The 13869-nt window shown below is 46.4% G+C and overlaps 1 protein-coding gene across 4 annotated transcripts in view; it reads right to left on the minus strand.

The window, feature by feature from the left end:
• The window catches only part of SNCAIP (synuclein alpha interacting protein), a 177898-nt gene extending 175653 nt beyond the window's left edge, over positions 1-2245 (minus strand). For 2 of the 4 annotated variants that reach the window (XM_055143332.1, XM_055143329.1), the window contains exon 1: positions 1595-1687. The gene's annotated coding sequence lies outside the window, so the exon portion shown is untranslated. Of the gene's footprint in view, positions 1-1594; positions 1688-2001; positions 2072-2170 lie in introns of those variants that run through there. The other 2 variants (XM_055143330.1, XM_055143331.1) reach the window with 2 other exon arrangements.
• Between the last annotated feature and the right edge of the window lie 11624 nt (positions 2246-13869).

Here is a 13869-nt window from a genome sequence, read left to right on the forward strand (position 1 = left end):
TCTTATTTGAGACAATCAAAGATCCTTGAGAGAACAATCAGAGTGCTCTGTCACATAAACCTGAGAACTCACACATGTTTGGTTCTGGGCATCTTCACTGGGCGGACACTCCCTTTGGAGCCACTCCTGTGGCTGGAACCAAAACAGCCCACCTTTCCCCGACACTTTTCAGGACACCAGACAATAATCATGTTGAATGCAATTTCACATAGAAATGCATCAGAAGTAGCCAAGAGACAGTCTCTCCCAGATGTGAACACATTCGCAGACGGCTTTCCTACACCTTGTTCTCTTCGCCTTTTACAATTTCAATATGTACAAATGAAATACAGATTTCCACCCCTTCCCACTGGGGATGTCTGCTCCATCATAGGAGAAATAGGCTTTCGCCTTTCCTGCAGATTCAGCAAGGAGAGCGGTGCTCGCAAAGGACGCGTTTAGGGTGACACCTTGGAGAACCGACATACCCTCACACATGCAATCCAAGTGAACCTCCCCAGACAACCCTTATTTCATTTCTGCAAACCGGCACCCTGGCGGGGCTCCACAGCACGTGGTGTGTGGCGAGGCTGCCCTGCGCGCTGCTCGCTTCCTCGGCCCCCGGTGAACGGACACTTGTCAGTGACCGGCAGAGAAGCGGGGCCGGGGCACCGGCGGGTGAAAAACGGCCACCGACAGCAATGCTTCCTCAAGGAACTTTCCCAAGGAAAGCGCCGTTCCCACAGGAAAAAACACCATGTTCGTTGCCCCCTCCTAGCGGTCCATTGAAAATGAGCAACAATGCTCTTGCCTTTTTGTTTCCTAAAGACTTTCTTCTCGGCGAGCAGTAGCGTGTTCCTCAAAGAATGCTAGTATTTCCTGTGGAAACTGTACGGCTGCCAGTAATGGCTCATAATTTTCCCTCTTTTCGTAAAAGGGGGGAAAAGATGAAATAAACAAAACGTGGCATTTGACAAGAGCCAAAATGTCGGTCCGCTTCAGTGACCACCTGCAGATGAAAGTGGGCTCCCAGCGGCGGGAGAGCCAGGCCGGGCGGCGAGGGGCGCGCTGGAGCCCGGGGCGCGCAGGACCGCGCCGGAGGCGGCGACCCGAACCCGGCTGCGACCGCGCCGCACCCCCGGGCGCCCCTCCCCGGCGCGCGCTACTATTGTTACACTGTTGCTGTTGACTAGTATTGGCCCCGCGGGCACTCCGCTCGGGGCACCCTCGCCACTGCCTAACCCTTGTGCCTCCGACACGACCCCAAAGGTGAGCAGCCTGGGGATCCAGACCCCGCGAAAGCCGCACAGGCACCGCACAATCCTCGGGAAGCCCCGGAGGGGGGCTCTTTCCCTTTCCCTGGAGCAAAGCCGCCGCTTGGCAGCCGCCGCCGCCGCCGTTACTATAGAGACCCCCCTACCACCCCCCAACCCTTTCTGCCTAGGCGCTGCCGCTGCCCGAGCAGCCGGGACTCGAGGCACAAAGGGGGCCCCGGGGCTTGGGGAGGGGGATGCAGCGGCGACACCCGCCGGGGTCGCCCGGTGCAAACTTGGAAAGGCTCCGCCGAGCGCACCCCCGCCGCCCCGCGCGGCCCGCTCGGGGGACCTGGACTCACCCGGCTCCGCAGCGCCCACCGACCGCGGGCGGGACGGACAGACGGCGGCGGGAGCCGGAATCGCCGCAGCAGGAGCGGCGGGCGGGCGGCGGAGGCGCTGCCGCGGCCCCGCTACGTCACAATGCGGCCGGGCCGCGGGCGCCGCTCCCCGGGCCCCCCAACCCGCGCGCGGGCGGGGGCGGCCCCGGGCGGCAGGGCCCCCAGCTGGAGCCGAGGGGCGCGGGGCGCACCACCGGGGGGCGCGGCCACCTCTGCCCGGGCTGCGCCCGCCGCCGCGCCCCCCACACCCCGCCCGCCGCTGCAATGCGCCCCCGCGGCCGGCGGACCCCGCTCGGCCTGACAGCGACCCTCCCCGCAGCGCCCCGCGCCCCCCGAGACCCAGAGCCCGCAGGCGGCGACCCACCAACCTGCTTTCTTCTCCTCTACCTTTCGCGCCTGTACCTCCTCTGCCCCGGGTGCTCCCGGATCCGCCTTCTCGCCTCCCCTCCTACTTTTTGCCCCCCGCTCCTCTCGCGCGCCCCCGCCCCCCGCCCCCGCGGGGCGGCCTCTCCCCCTGGAACCGAGATCGCCCCTCACCGCAATCCGTGCGTCAACCGCCGCCGCCTCATTGGTCCCCAGGACCATTGCAGGGTTCCCCCCGAAACCGGGAAAACAGGCTCGGGAAGGGGAGGGGACGTGGGCACGGTCCTGGGAAGCGGCTGAGCTTCCGAAGCCATGGGCAGTGTCTGGCTTTGGCAGCGTGTCTTCAGCTCCAACTATCCCTCCACACGCCCCCCTACCCCACCTTCAAGGCCCCCCCACCCCCTTCTCAGAGGCTCGCCTACTCTACTCTCTGGGACTTGACCTGGAGCTTGGGGACAGGGGGCCTTTGCCCAGAATGTTCTGTGCTTGTGCCCCTGTGGATGGAGGAGACTTCGGTCTGAAATAATAGCCTTTTAATTCAATAACGTCAATGCTCAACGGCTCTATAGTAATATTTACTTTTCTTTCCAGGCTCTTCCTTAATTGTGAGGGGCGGGGAGCGGTGGGGAGCTGCTGACTGGGGTGATCTCAGACCAACAGTGGGGATCGCTTCTTTCCGAAATGCGTTCAGGACTGGAAGTCTTCATGGTAACACTGGTCCACAATCATCTATCTCGCTTTTGCCCCTTGGACCGCTTTCAATGGTTTTTCAAGAAATTCCCTTCCCAGGAGAGAGGACTCTGAGACAGGGAGAAGTTCACTCAGCCAAACTATTGAGGGCCACGTTCTTGCTCCAGGGTGTGGCTGTGTGCCCGGGCTGCCCCCAGAGAAAAGTGTGAGGAAGCAAGTTTTGGTCAGTTTGTTAAGGGACAGCCCGGTTCCTTGGCCCTGTGCCCAGGACAAGAAGGTTGCCACCATGCTGAGAATCAACGTTTCTTTGACGCCATGGCCAGAAGGCTGTGTGTGTCATGCTGCTTGTCATTTTAAATACATCACTGACTCTTAAAGCGGGGAGTTAGGATCTGGTTATTTAAAAAATGGGGTTCCCTGGGTGACTGGTGCAAAACCGTGCATAGCGTCTGAGTGCAGGACTTGTTGGCGTTTCTGCGAAGATGCCCACTGCATCGTTAGGAGTAGAGGCCATAACAGTCCTTGTCCTGCACCAGGAGGGCGTGGGAGGGAGGGAGGTGCGCACTTCCAGTCACTGAAATGAGAACTACACAGCAGGCCAGAAGACATTTCAGATGCTTTTAATTCCATATCCTTCTGAGAAGCTGAATTTCTCTTTACTTTTTTGACATAAACAGCCAAGAGCATGTCCTGTAGTGTTGTAATTTGTTTACTGTAATTTATCATATATACGACTTTAAGTATATACATGGAAAGTGGCTTCACGATTTTTAAAATACACATTACCCCTCAACAGAAAATATAAAATCAAATGACATCATAGGGCACTAAAAATACTTGAAAATATTGGGTTTAATTTGTTCACATCTGGTTAAAATAAAAATGCCTTTTTTCCACTTTTTTGCCTAGTATAAACTCTGAGAAAAGCACATCTTGCTTCCATCCAGTAGATATGAAATTGGTGTCACCCTTGACATTTTCTATATGGAACATACTTTTATTGCCATCCTCTTAAATATTTTGCTATCCTGTTGTTTTGAACCAAATTTTAATTTGTAGACTGCAATTTGTAGAATTTTATTTATTTATTTATTTTTTTTTTGCTTTTTGGGTCACACCCAGCGATGCTCAGGGGTTACTCCTGGCTTTGCACTCAGGAACTACTCCTGGCGGTGCTTGGGGGACCATATGGGATGCCGGGGATCGAACCCGGGTCGGCCGCGTGCAAGGCAAACGCCCTACCCGCTGTGCTATCGCTCCGGCCCCAATTTGTAGAATTTTAAGTGGATTTCTCCTTTCCACTTTCTGAAGATCTGTTAGGTTTAACTGTGAGATAATATAATCTTAATCTAAATGGACCAATAAGGGCTAGAGAGAGAGTACAGTGGTGAAGGGACTTGCCTCACACACAGCCAGTCTCGGTTCGATCCCTGGCACTGCATATGACATCCCCAAGCTGAGCCAGGAGTAAGCCCTGATCACTGCTGAGTTGTGGCCCAAATATCCCCTAACCTCACAAACAAAACAAAACTAAACCAAAATGGACGATTAGGAAGAGCTGGGTTTTCTCAGGAAAAAAAAAAAAAAAGTTCTGTTTCTGTGATGCCAGAGGAATTGCCTATAGTATAAAATGCAGTCTTTGAGATATTTTTTCAGATATTTTCCCCTATTTATATAGCTCTTTTGTTATGGTTTATTCTGTTTCTAACATGTTCTTGATTGCATATTTACCATTGTTTCTAAGTGATTATTTTTACACTGTGACTAAAACTTATGTGTATATACACTCTCCTCTGCAGGCTGTGAGAGTGCCTTGGTTTGCTTCTCCTGGGCACACTCTTGCCAAATCCTAAACCACAAATTGATACACCAAAGTGTGGAACTAGTGAAGTAATCACATTGAAACAGAGCTGCTAGATTTCAGATTGGATAGCTACAAGCCCAGCTTCTTCCACATAATGCTGACTTTGTAACTAGTTAGTTAACTGTTTTGCCTAGTCTTTGAGTTGCTTCTTACAGTCAGTAGGATGCCATCTTCCAGTTAGCAGCTGCCTCTAAGGCCAGTTGGTGCCAACAGAGTGACTGAGCAGCCTGAGTTACTGGACTATTGACCCCCCCTTTGGGACCGTTCCCCTTCACCCTTCAGTCTGCCACCGGGAGTGCCCATTGAAGAACTCGCGGCACACTTCTATTCTATCTATTCTTACCCCTTCCTCTTCAACGGTTAGTTCTCATCAAGATAACTCAAAGTTCAAATTATTCATATTTGGATCTTCAGCACTGAGCATGTTTTTATACTCAAGAGTTTGCTACTGAAAATAATTAGTGCAGAAGTGTATTTCACTGTATATCATCTGCCAAATAGCTGCCATGTAAGAGTTCATTCCATTATTACAATTAAACATCTGCCTCCTCCATCAATCTACCCGTTTTTATTATATATCTTCATTGTGCAACGAAACTTAGATAAACCTGCCATAATTCTGCCAGCAATCAATCAGAAAAGCACTATTGTTTTTCCTATTCTTTAAGTGTAGATTTCACTTAACAAAATCCCCATCTGTTTTGGTTTGGGGGCTCCCAGCAGCGCTTGGGGGACCATGTAGTACTAGGGATCAAACCAGGGCCTCCTGCATGGTAAGCCGGTGCTTAGCCCCCCTAAAATGTGTCCAGCCTCCATCCTCTCCCCCAGCTTCTATTTTAAAGGCTCAGATGGTTTCCTCTCATTGCAGAGTATGGGTCATTGAAGAGAGCCCTGTTTGAAGTCCTTTCTGATTTCTGGCTGACAACTATGATTCAGTTGGGCCAGATTACTTTTGTATTCTCCAGGAAACTTCATTTCAATTGCGTGGCTTCCACCATATATCCATATATAGGTAATTATAAGCTATTAAATTTTTATTAGTATGTCATAGGTCTATATTATAAATAAGTGTGCAGCATTATAAATGAATGTGTGTACAGGACATTGTATTTGTCATGAACTATGGCTTTTTCACCTCAAGAATCAAATTCTTACATGAGTGTATCTAGTCAGCATAGATTAGGTTATGTATGGTAATAATCATGCAACACCAACCCAAAAGATTTCACAGGCTCATAAAAGTCTGTTTCTTGCTTTCACATGAAACAGATAACTGCAGGTCAGCTGTATCTCTAGTTCTAGTCTAGAGGGGCCCACAGAGCTGTTCACCTTAGCTAGGGAAAGAACTGTAGATGAGGTGCATAATTCATTGGCCAGAAGGAGTTACTTGGTCCACCCAGTCTCTGATAATTAAGATGTGAGAGTATGAACATGTCCCATTTCACTGGTGATGTTATAAAACAGGAAAATTCTGTGTGCTATACATATAAACCATAAAGTTTAGGAAATGAGATACTGAACAGAAATATATATTCTACAGTGGTTTTTCTTTCTAAATAACCACAGAAACAAAGTAAAGGAACATGAGCAACAAAGAATGATTAGGCATCCATTTTTTATTATCACCTAGCTTCACAAATGTGTATCCATTATAGAAGCATAACTGCAGATTTCTGACTGGCTGTGTGATGTGCCCACATCATCCTTCAGATCACTTCCCCTGAGCACACCTCCCTCATCTCTGACTTTCTCTTTAGATAATATTTCTTTTCAGTGACACCCCAACCCTTCACCCCCTGGCTTTCTTCATGTGACAAGGAATTTGAATATCCTCCCCTAACCTGCCTTTTGTGGTAATTTCTTCACTATCCAATGATTTTCTTTTCAGTAATCCTCCTTCCAAACTTCTTGAACCAACTTTTAGTCTTCTGCTTCATCTTGGTACTTCCAATGAAGTTAGAATTGAAGGAGATGAAGTCCAAGTCCAGGCACTTGACTGCTTATTATGTAGCAGTTTTAACAAAAGATTCGGTAGAGAGGGATTTTTTTGATTGTTTGTCAGATTTTAAAAAATTATTGATTCACCGTGAGATATAGTTATAAGCTTTCATGTCTGAGTTACAATCACACAATGATCAAACACCCATCCCTCTACCATGCACATTCCCCACCACCAATATCCCTAGTATACCCTCACCTTTCCCATCCTCCCCCTACCTCTATGGCAGATAATATTCCCCATACTCTCTCTTTACTTAGGGGCATTATGGTTTGCAATGCAGATACTGAGAGGTTATCATGTTTGGTACTTTATCTACTTTCAGCACACATCTCCCATCCCAACCCGTTCCTCCAACCATCATATTCTTAATGATCCCTTCTCTATTCCAGCTGTCCTCTCCCAGCCCATTCATGAGGCAAGATTCCAACTATGGAGAAATCTTCCTGACTCTTCTATCTTCTGTCCTTGGGTGCCAGTCTCATGTTATGTTATTTTATACTCCACAAATGAGTTCAGTCCTTCTATATCTGTCCCTGGTAGAGAGGGAATTTTATTGTTCATCTGATTCTCTAAAGCCATCTTTACTATATCATTACTGGGCTTTACCCATTCTTCTATCATTGGAAATTTCATTGTTGCATAGAGGAAACAAACTGTATGAAATGTAACATCAGATGGATGAGGATTTTGTCATGTATTCTGAGGCAGCTTGGGAAAAACGTTCATAAGGATTACCCCCAAGGTAAGAGGGCTTTGGGGATCATTTTGGGGCTCAGACTCTTATGTCATCATCATCATCATCATCATCATCATCATCATCATCATCATCATCATCATCATCCCGTTGATCATCGAATTTCTTGAATGGTCTCAGTAACGTCTCCATTTGTCCTAGCCCTGAGATTTTAGAATCCTTTCTTTACTTGTCCTTCCCAAAGATGCTGCATTGGAGGCTCTTTCAGTGTCAGGGGAATGAGACCCAGCATTGTTACTGGTTTTGGATTCATACTCCCCATATGAATACACCATGGGGAATTTGCAAGACTCTCCCTTGTGGGCAGAAAACTCTCGGTAGCTTGCCAGGTTCTCCCAGAGGGAGAAGTACGCTATAAGATGTCGCTTCTGGGAGTTTGGTTTTATAGTCTCTGAATGTTGGCCATTAGTGGGATTACATGGCACTGGGGGCAGTCCGTGGGTGTGACCGCTTAGGTACTGGAAAATGGGAAATCTGGGCAGAAGAGGCCCAGTCTCGATCTGAGCAGGCTTGGAGGTCTCAGCCCAGGGTCCCACACACCTAGGTTCCTCTGCCAGTACCTTCATGTGGAGACGGGCCTTGAGTGTGGCTATGGCTAGGCTCTGGAGGTCTTTGGTCACGGGAGATCTGCTCTGGGTGGGGAGGGAAGCTGGAGCCTACCCCCTCTGAGGGGCCCTGGGGAAGACAGCCCAGGTACTCGCGCAAGAGACTCTCTTTTCTGTAATGTGTTATAGTAAAGAACATAGTTAATTCGTATATATAGCCATTGGAATATGTAGAGGAACTCAGATCCAAAGGCTATTTTGGAGGGCAAGATAATACCCTTTAGAACTAGATTTAATGACACTGACTCTCAGACCACAGCTGGATTTGGGCAGGTTATATCTTGATGGTACCTGAGGGAAATTTTGTCCTTTATCTACTTTCGGCTCACATATCACACATCTCACTCTCACCATGGGCCCAGAGACTCTCCATCCTTTTGAAGTAGGCAGGCAGTCAGATAGATAGGAAACCTCACCACCACCATGCCCCCCCATACACACCCCATGGCAATCAATTATTGGTAAGTAATAAAACCTACTAGCCCTAAGACTGTTAAAAATATCCCATCTTGTATGAATAGGAATTACTTCCTGAGCATATTATTCTCTCTCTTTCTCTCTTTCTTTTTCTCTCACCCCTTCCTCAAACTTCCAAATAAAATCTGTTAAAGTTCACTGCTCATCTCTTGAAATTCTTTTCTGTGAGGGAAAAGTGAGAACTCAAAAGGCCTGTGTAAGGTCTAGAATTGACTTTCCTTTCCTGCAAGGAGCAAGGCTCACAGCCCACTCATCTGTCCTAGATTTCCCCAGGTATTCCCAAGAGGCAATGGTGGATATAAAGTATCATATTCCCTTCTCAAGGCTGCCACCTCGCTCCTCCCTACTTGATGCATGTCAACTGGGGTCCCCAGCAGCATCACTCTTGTCAAGTTTCATCTGCCAGGTATCACTTCATTTAAAAGTGGTGTTGCAACAATGGAAAACCCAGGTATGTGGGATCAGTGACTGCAAACTCCAGGCCACAAGGGCTCAAGGACAGGTCACTCTTTCCCATCTCCTCACCCCTTCCAAGTCCTGGCTGTCAAGTCTACAAACTGCCTCTAGGTGCCATTTTTTTTTTAAATGTAGGAGTACTGCTATTTATTCAGCCATTGATTAAGCTGATTGAATTGGGTTATGAACTCCACATTACTTTTTTTTATTCAGAATGTTTATTTTATTTTTTAATTATTATTATTTTAATCACTGTGACATACAAAGCTTTCCTGTTTGAGTTTCAGTCATAAATTGATCGATCACCCAACCCTCCACCAGTGCACATCTTACATCACCAAGTCCCCAATATCCCCCATCTCACCCCTCCCCCTACCTCTATGGCAGACAATCTCCCCTATACTTTCTTTTTTTATTGCTTGTTATGAATAGTATAAGATGTCGCATGGCCACAAGAGTGGTCGTGTGCTTCTGGAATTCTAAAATTTTAGATAATTAGGGTCTGGAGAAATCTCTGCAGCAAGCTGCTCAGTTGGAGATTCCTTTGTGCGTTTCTGGATCAGGGCCATGAAGGAGCTTAAGTAGCAGCCAGAGTCAGTTTGTGGGCGTGGTCTCCAGGGTTTCATGGGGATGGGGGCAGGGGAGATGAGAGGACTGGCCCCTCCCGTATTCCTTGAGGCCTGGAGTTTGCCATCACTGAACCTGTGTACTCTGGGTGCCATTTAAGCAAATGAACAGCCATGATCCAGAGACTCACAAATGAATTTCAGAATCGGGCAGTTTGCTGCAGAGATTTCTCTGGACCCTAATTATTCAAAATTTTAGAATTCCACGAGCGCGTGGTGCTTTTGTGACTGTGCAATATCTCATGCTATTCATAACAAGCAATACAAAATAAATTATCCAGCATCTACCTATTGGGAAGGCTTGAGTGGTGGTGGGGAAATTCAAAATAATGGTGGTGGGAAGGTGGTGGGACGGTGATGGGATTGGTGTTGAAATATTGAATGTAATCCATTACATTCGGTTGTTACTTTATGAAAATAATTTTTTAAGTGGTGTTGCAGTGGCAACCTGAGCCCAGTGGATTGGTCTCTTCATTCGCATTGTCTTTAATGTTTTACCCTGGGTTCCTTTTACAGAGGCGCTTTCCTTTTCTAGGTAACTGGTTCATTTCACCACTATTTAAAGGGACTGAGGTTTTCACTAACACTGGTGAAGTCCGCTTAAGCCCTTTGCTCCCAGAAACCAGCCATGATTGAGAACTGCTCCCACCTTTTCATCTTCTGGGACATGACTTACAGTCAAGAGCCACCCTTCCTTGTGTGACTTTGATAAAACTCTTTCTCATGACTCTGTGAGATTCACCGATAACCTCTTTGTTTCCCTATGACAACACCAACACAGACTCTTTGTTTTCTGCCTTACTGCACAGACAAGACCATACATAGGCCCTCCAACTTCCCATTTTTTTGTCTCATGAGCGAAGAACTGAGATTAGAACTGGGTGTCCCTCTGAAACTTGCTAGACATAGATATAAACATTTCCTGTACAGCTAACTAACCTAGACTTCCCCTGATTATAAAACAATTCCAACAATGCAGCCCCACTGTTACTTTTCTATTCCTCTCTATAAAAGCCAAAAGAAAATTCTACCCATTGAAACACCCCACTCACTACTATCCTGAGTGCTCTTCCTGTCGAAGAACTTGAGAAAATCCAATGTAACTTGTCTGTGTTTTATCTTTGATGCCATCCTTATCCCTTTGGATCCTGCTATCTCTTTTTCTCATTTCATCAATAGTTACCTTAATCCTTGGTGTGAATTAATGCTATATATCTGTTATTGAACTATAAAATGACTAATTATAAACAATTTTTTACATTTAACATTTTTGTATGTAAGAGAACTACTTAATAATCTCTGACAGTAACTGAGATGTGTTGAAAACTTTTCCAATTGTAGGACTTTTCATCCAACTTTTTCCTGAGACTTGCCTTTTCTCTTGCCCTCCTCCATCCCTGCCTTAAACTCAGAGACAAATACAAATACTCTGCTATGGCCAAATGCTCAGCATCCTTGTTTTCCTAACATGACGTGTATAAAACAATATCTTAGTGAATAAATACTCAGCCAGATTCCCTATAAACATCATGGGATTAATAAAATTTCTAGAGTTTCAAAATTAGTAATTTTCCTTCTGGGTTATACTACTTTCCAACGTGAGCCAGTCACATGGATAAATCATTTCTAAGATGCAAGGCATGGATGTTCTATTAGCAACAAATTAGAGATCTCGTACCGGGAATTTATCTGGGGGGGTGGGGGGGACTCAGAGAGGTACACCTGTAGCTTCCCTCCCAGGATGATTCCCTGATACAGGCCAGTGTGCACACAAACCAACATCCTCCCTGCTTGACTGCAAATGGCCCTGCTGCTTTCCATTTGCGAGCAGGAGAAAGTGAGAAAATTCATTTAAGATGGGAACTCTGGGGCCTGGAGGTCTTGTGAAATTCATATACTGTAAACATGGAGGATTCCTCCTGCCGAGGCATGTTGAGACACTAGAGATTTCACACGTGCGCATAAGCACAGATTAAATCTCTAACTGGAGGTTTCGGTATTTGAAATGAATTTGATTAGGTTGCTTTAAAAAGGAATGCGGGTCAGCTGAGTGTGGTTAAATGATTTGAAGAGGAATGCAGGTCAACTTCCGAACACCATGCCCTTTCCCATGGACCAGCCACGCTTGCACAGTGAGACCAGTGCCAGCATGGGCGATGGTTTCTACCAACTGTTACAGAACTGTGGATTTAACTACATTTGGTCCCTTGGCAACTGCAGAGCCTCACATCTTTTCTGTAATCTTGGTGCCACTATAGGGCATTATTCTGGGCTCAGATATCTCACCATCACTGTATCTACCTCTCCAAGATCCAGAGTTTCTGTTGTCTTTACAGTATTGCATCTCCTCAGCCTCTCTCTCCTCACCCCCTCGACACACACACAGCGAATCTTGACACCAAAAGGTGCATCTGGAGATCACTGGATTGGGCTACATATGATTTTGCTGGTGATGAAGTAGAATGAAGAAATTTAGATGATATGGGGAGCCAAGCTCTAATGCACAGACCTCTGGTTTTATTTTTAAGGGGGTTGTAGTAGGTTACTAGAACAGAAATTTTCCCCTTTGGATGAGCCATACAGGGACATCAGTGTTGGTTGCCTCTCAGTAGCAGAAGAAACTTGTCAGTGAATGGAATGCATAAGTAATTATAAGCCCCCCTGTTCTAAACCCGAATAAATTCCATTTCCCAACAGCTTTTGGGAAGAAAGACAAGTTCTGAAAATGAAGCAAAGCTTTCTGTCTTCTTAGATATGACTGTCTTGTGAGTTTTACTCCCTCTCCCCCCAAATTTATAGCTTCCAGTTTCCAGTTCCTTGGGCTGGGGACATATGGTCCTCTTTAGAAGAAAACAAGGAAAGAAAAACTAAATACATATTGAATTGTATGAGAAAAGCTGATGGCTGGTGAAAAAATGTTCCTTGTAAATCATGGGAAATGTTTAAAGGTGGCTTGTGGGAAGAATGGAAAAAGATGTAATTGTTGATAGACTAAATATTTTTAGAATCAAAGTCTGAGGGAATCTTACAGTGCTGAGGCTCAGCAGCAGTTTGACCTAAGTGTCAGACTCAATGGGTTCAAATCCCAACTTTACTTTTCACACATTACATCACTGTATCACTGTATCACTGTCATCTCATTGCTTGAGTGGGCATCAGTAACATCTCCATTGTGAGACTTGTTGTTACTGTTTTGGGCATATTGAATATACCAGAGGTAGCTCTGCGTGTGGGCGAGATACTCTCAGTAGCTTGCCAGGCTCTCCAGAAGGGACAGAGGAATCAAAACTGGGTCAGCCGCGTGCAAGGCAAATGCCCTACCTGCTGTGCTATCGCTCCATCCACATAGTCAAAGTAATTTCATATAATCAGATCTTAGTTTCCTCCATTAAAAAAAGAATGCTAATAATGCCTACTTAAGAGAGATGAACCAAGAGCCGCGGCACGAGAAGCAGAGCCTCCCGCCTACTGACTGTGATCCTGAGGTCTCCTAACCCATTTTGGCACCAGAGCAGATTCTTGCAGCCATGCATTTTGACTGTGAACTGAACTACAACCTCGTGCAGCCCGGGGAGGGATTTTTTTTTCTCTCTCCACCCCATTTTTCTGAGCGAAAATGGCGGCAGCGGCAGCAGCCACGCGGTGAGAGCCACCCTCTAAGACCACTACACCAGGAGATAGGACTTTCTTTAGTGACGTAGCCTGTAGGTGATCCTGGGAGGGGAGGTGTTCCCGGCGCGCCTTCCGCCCAGAGATGAACCAAGAGCCGCGGCACGAGAAGCAGAGCCTCCCGCCTACTGACTGTGATCCTGAGGTCTCCTAACCCATTTTGGCACCAGAGCAGATTCTTGCAGCCATCCATTTTGACTGTGAACTGAGCTAAAATATTAGAAACCCAAAACTCAAAGTCTTCACTTTTACCAAGGAAGAGAAATTATTAGATGATGCTTATTCAGCAGGCCTGATTGTTGGGGAAAATTTCCAATCAACAATAGTGAGTTCTGTATGGAAATATGAAATGTACTCAATATATAGAGAGAATAATGGGAATATCATCAGCTACTTAGATGGGGGGTGGGGTGGGAGGGGGGTGTATTGGGGTTGTTGGTGGTGGAACGGGTGCACTGGTGAAGGGATGGTGGTTTAATCAGTATTTGACTGTGACTTAAACCTGAAAGCTTTGTATTTTTTTTCTTGTTTTCACGGTGGTTCAATAAAATATTTCTTTAAAAAAAATAAAAAATAATAATAATGCCTACTTAAAAATAGTATAAGAATGAAATAAACTAATATTCTAAATCAATTGAAAACTAAGCATCTGAGGAAAAGATGAGATTATCCAGTTTGCTGCTATGTGGATGCAGCGAGAAAGGATTATGCTGAGTGGAGTTCAGCAGGG

The sequence above is a fragment of the Sorex araneus genome, chromosome 6, assembly GCF_027595985.1.
Source record: "Sorex araneus isolate mSorAra2 chromosome 6, mSorAra2.pri, whole genome shotgun sequence".
NCBI lineage: Eukaryota > Metazoa > Chordata > Mammalia > Eulipotyphla > Soricidae > Sorex > Sorex araneus.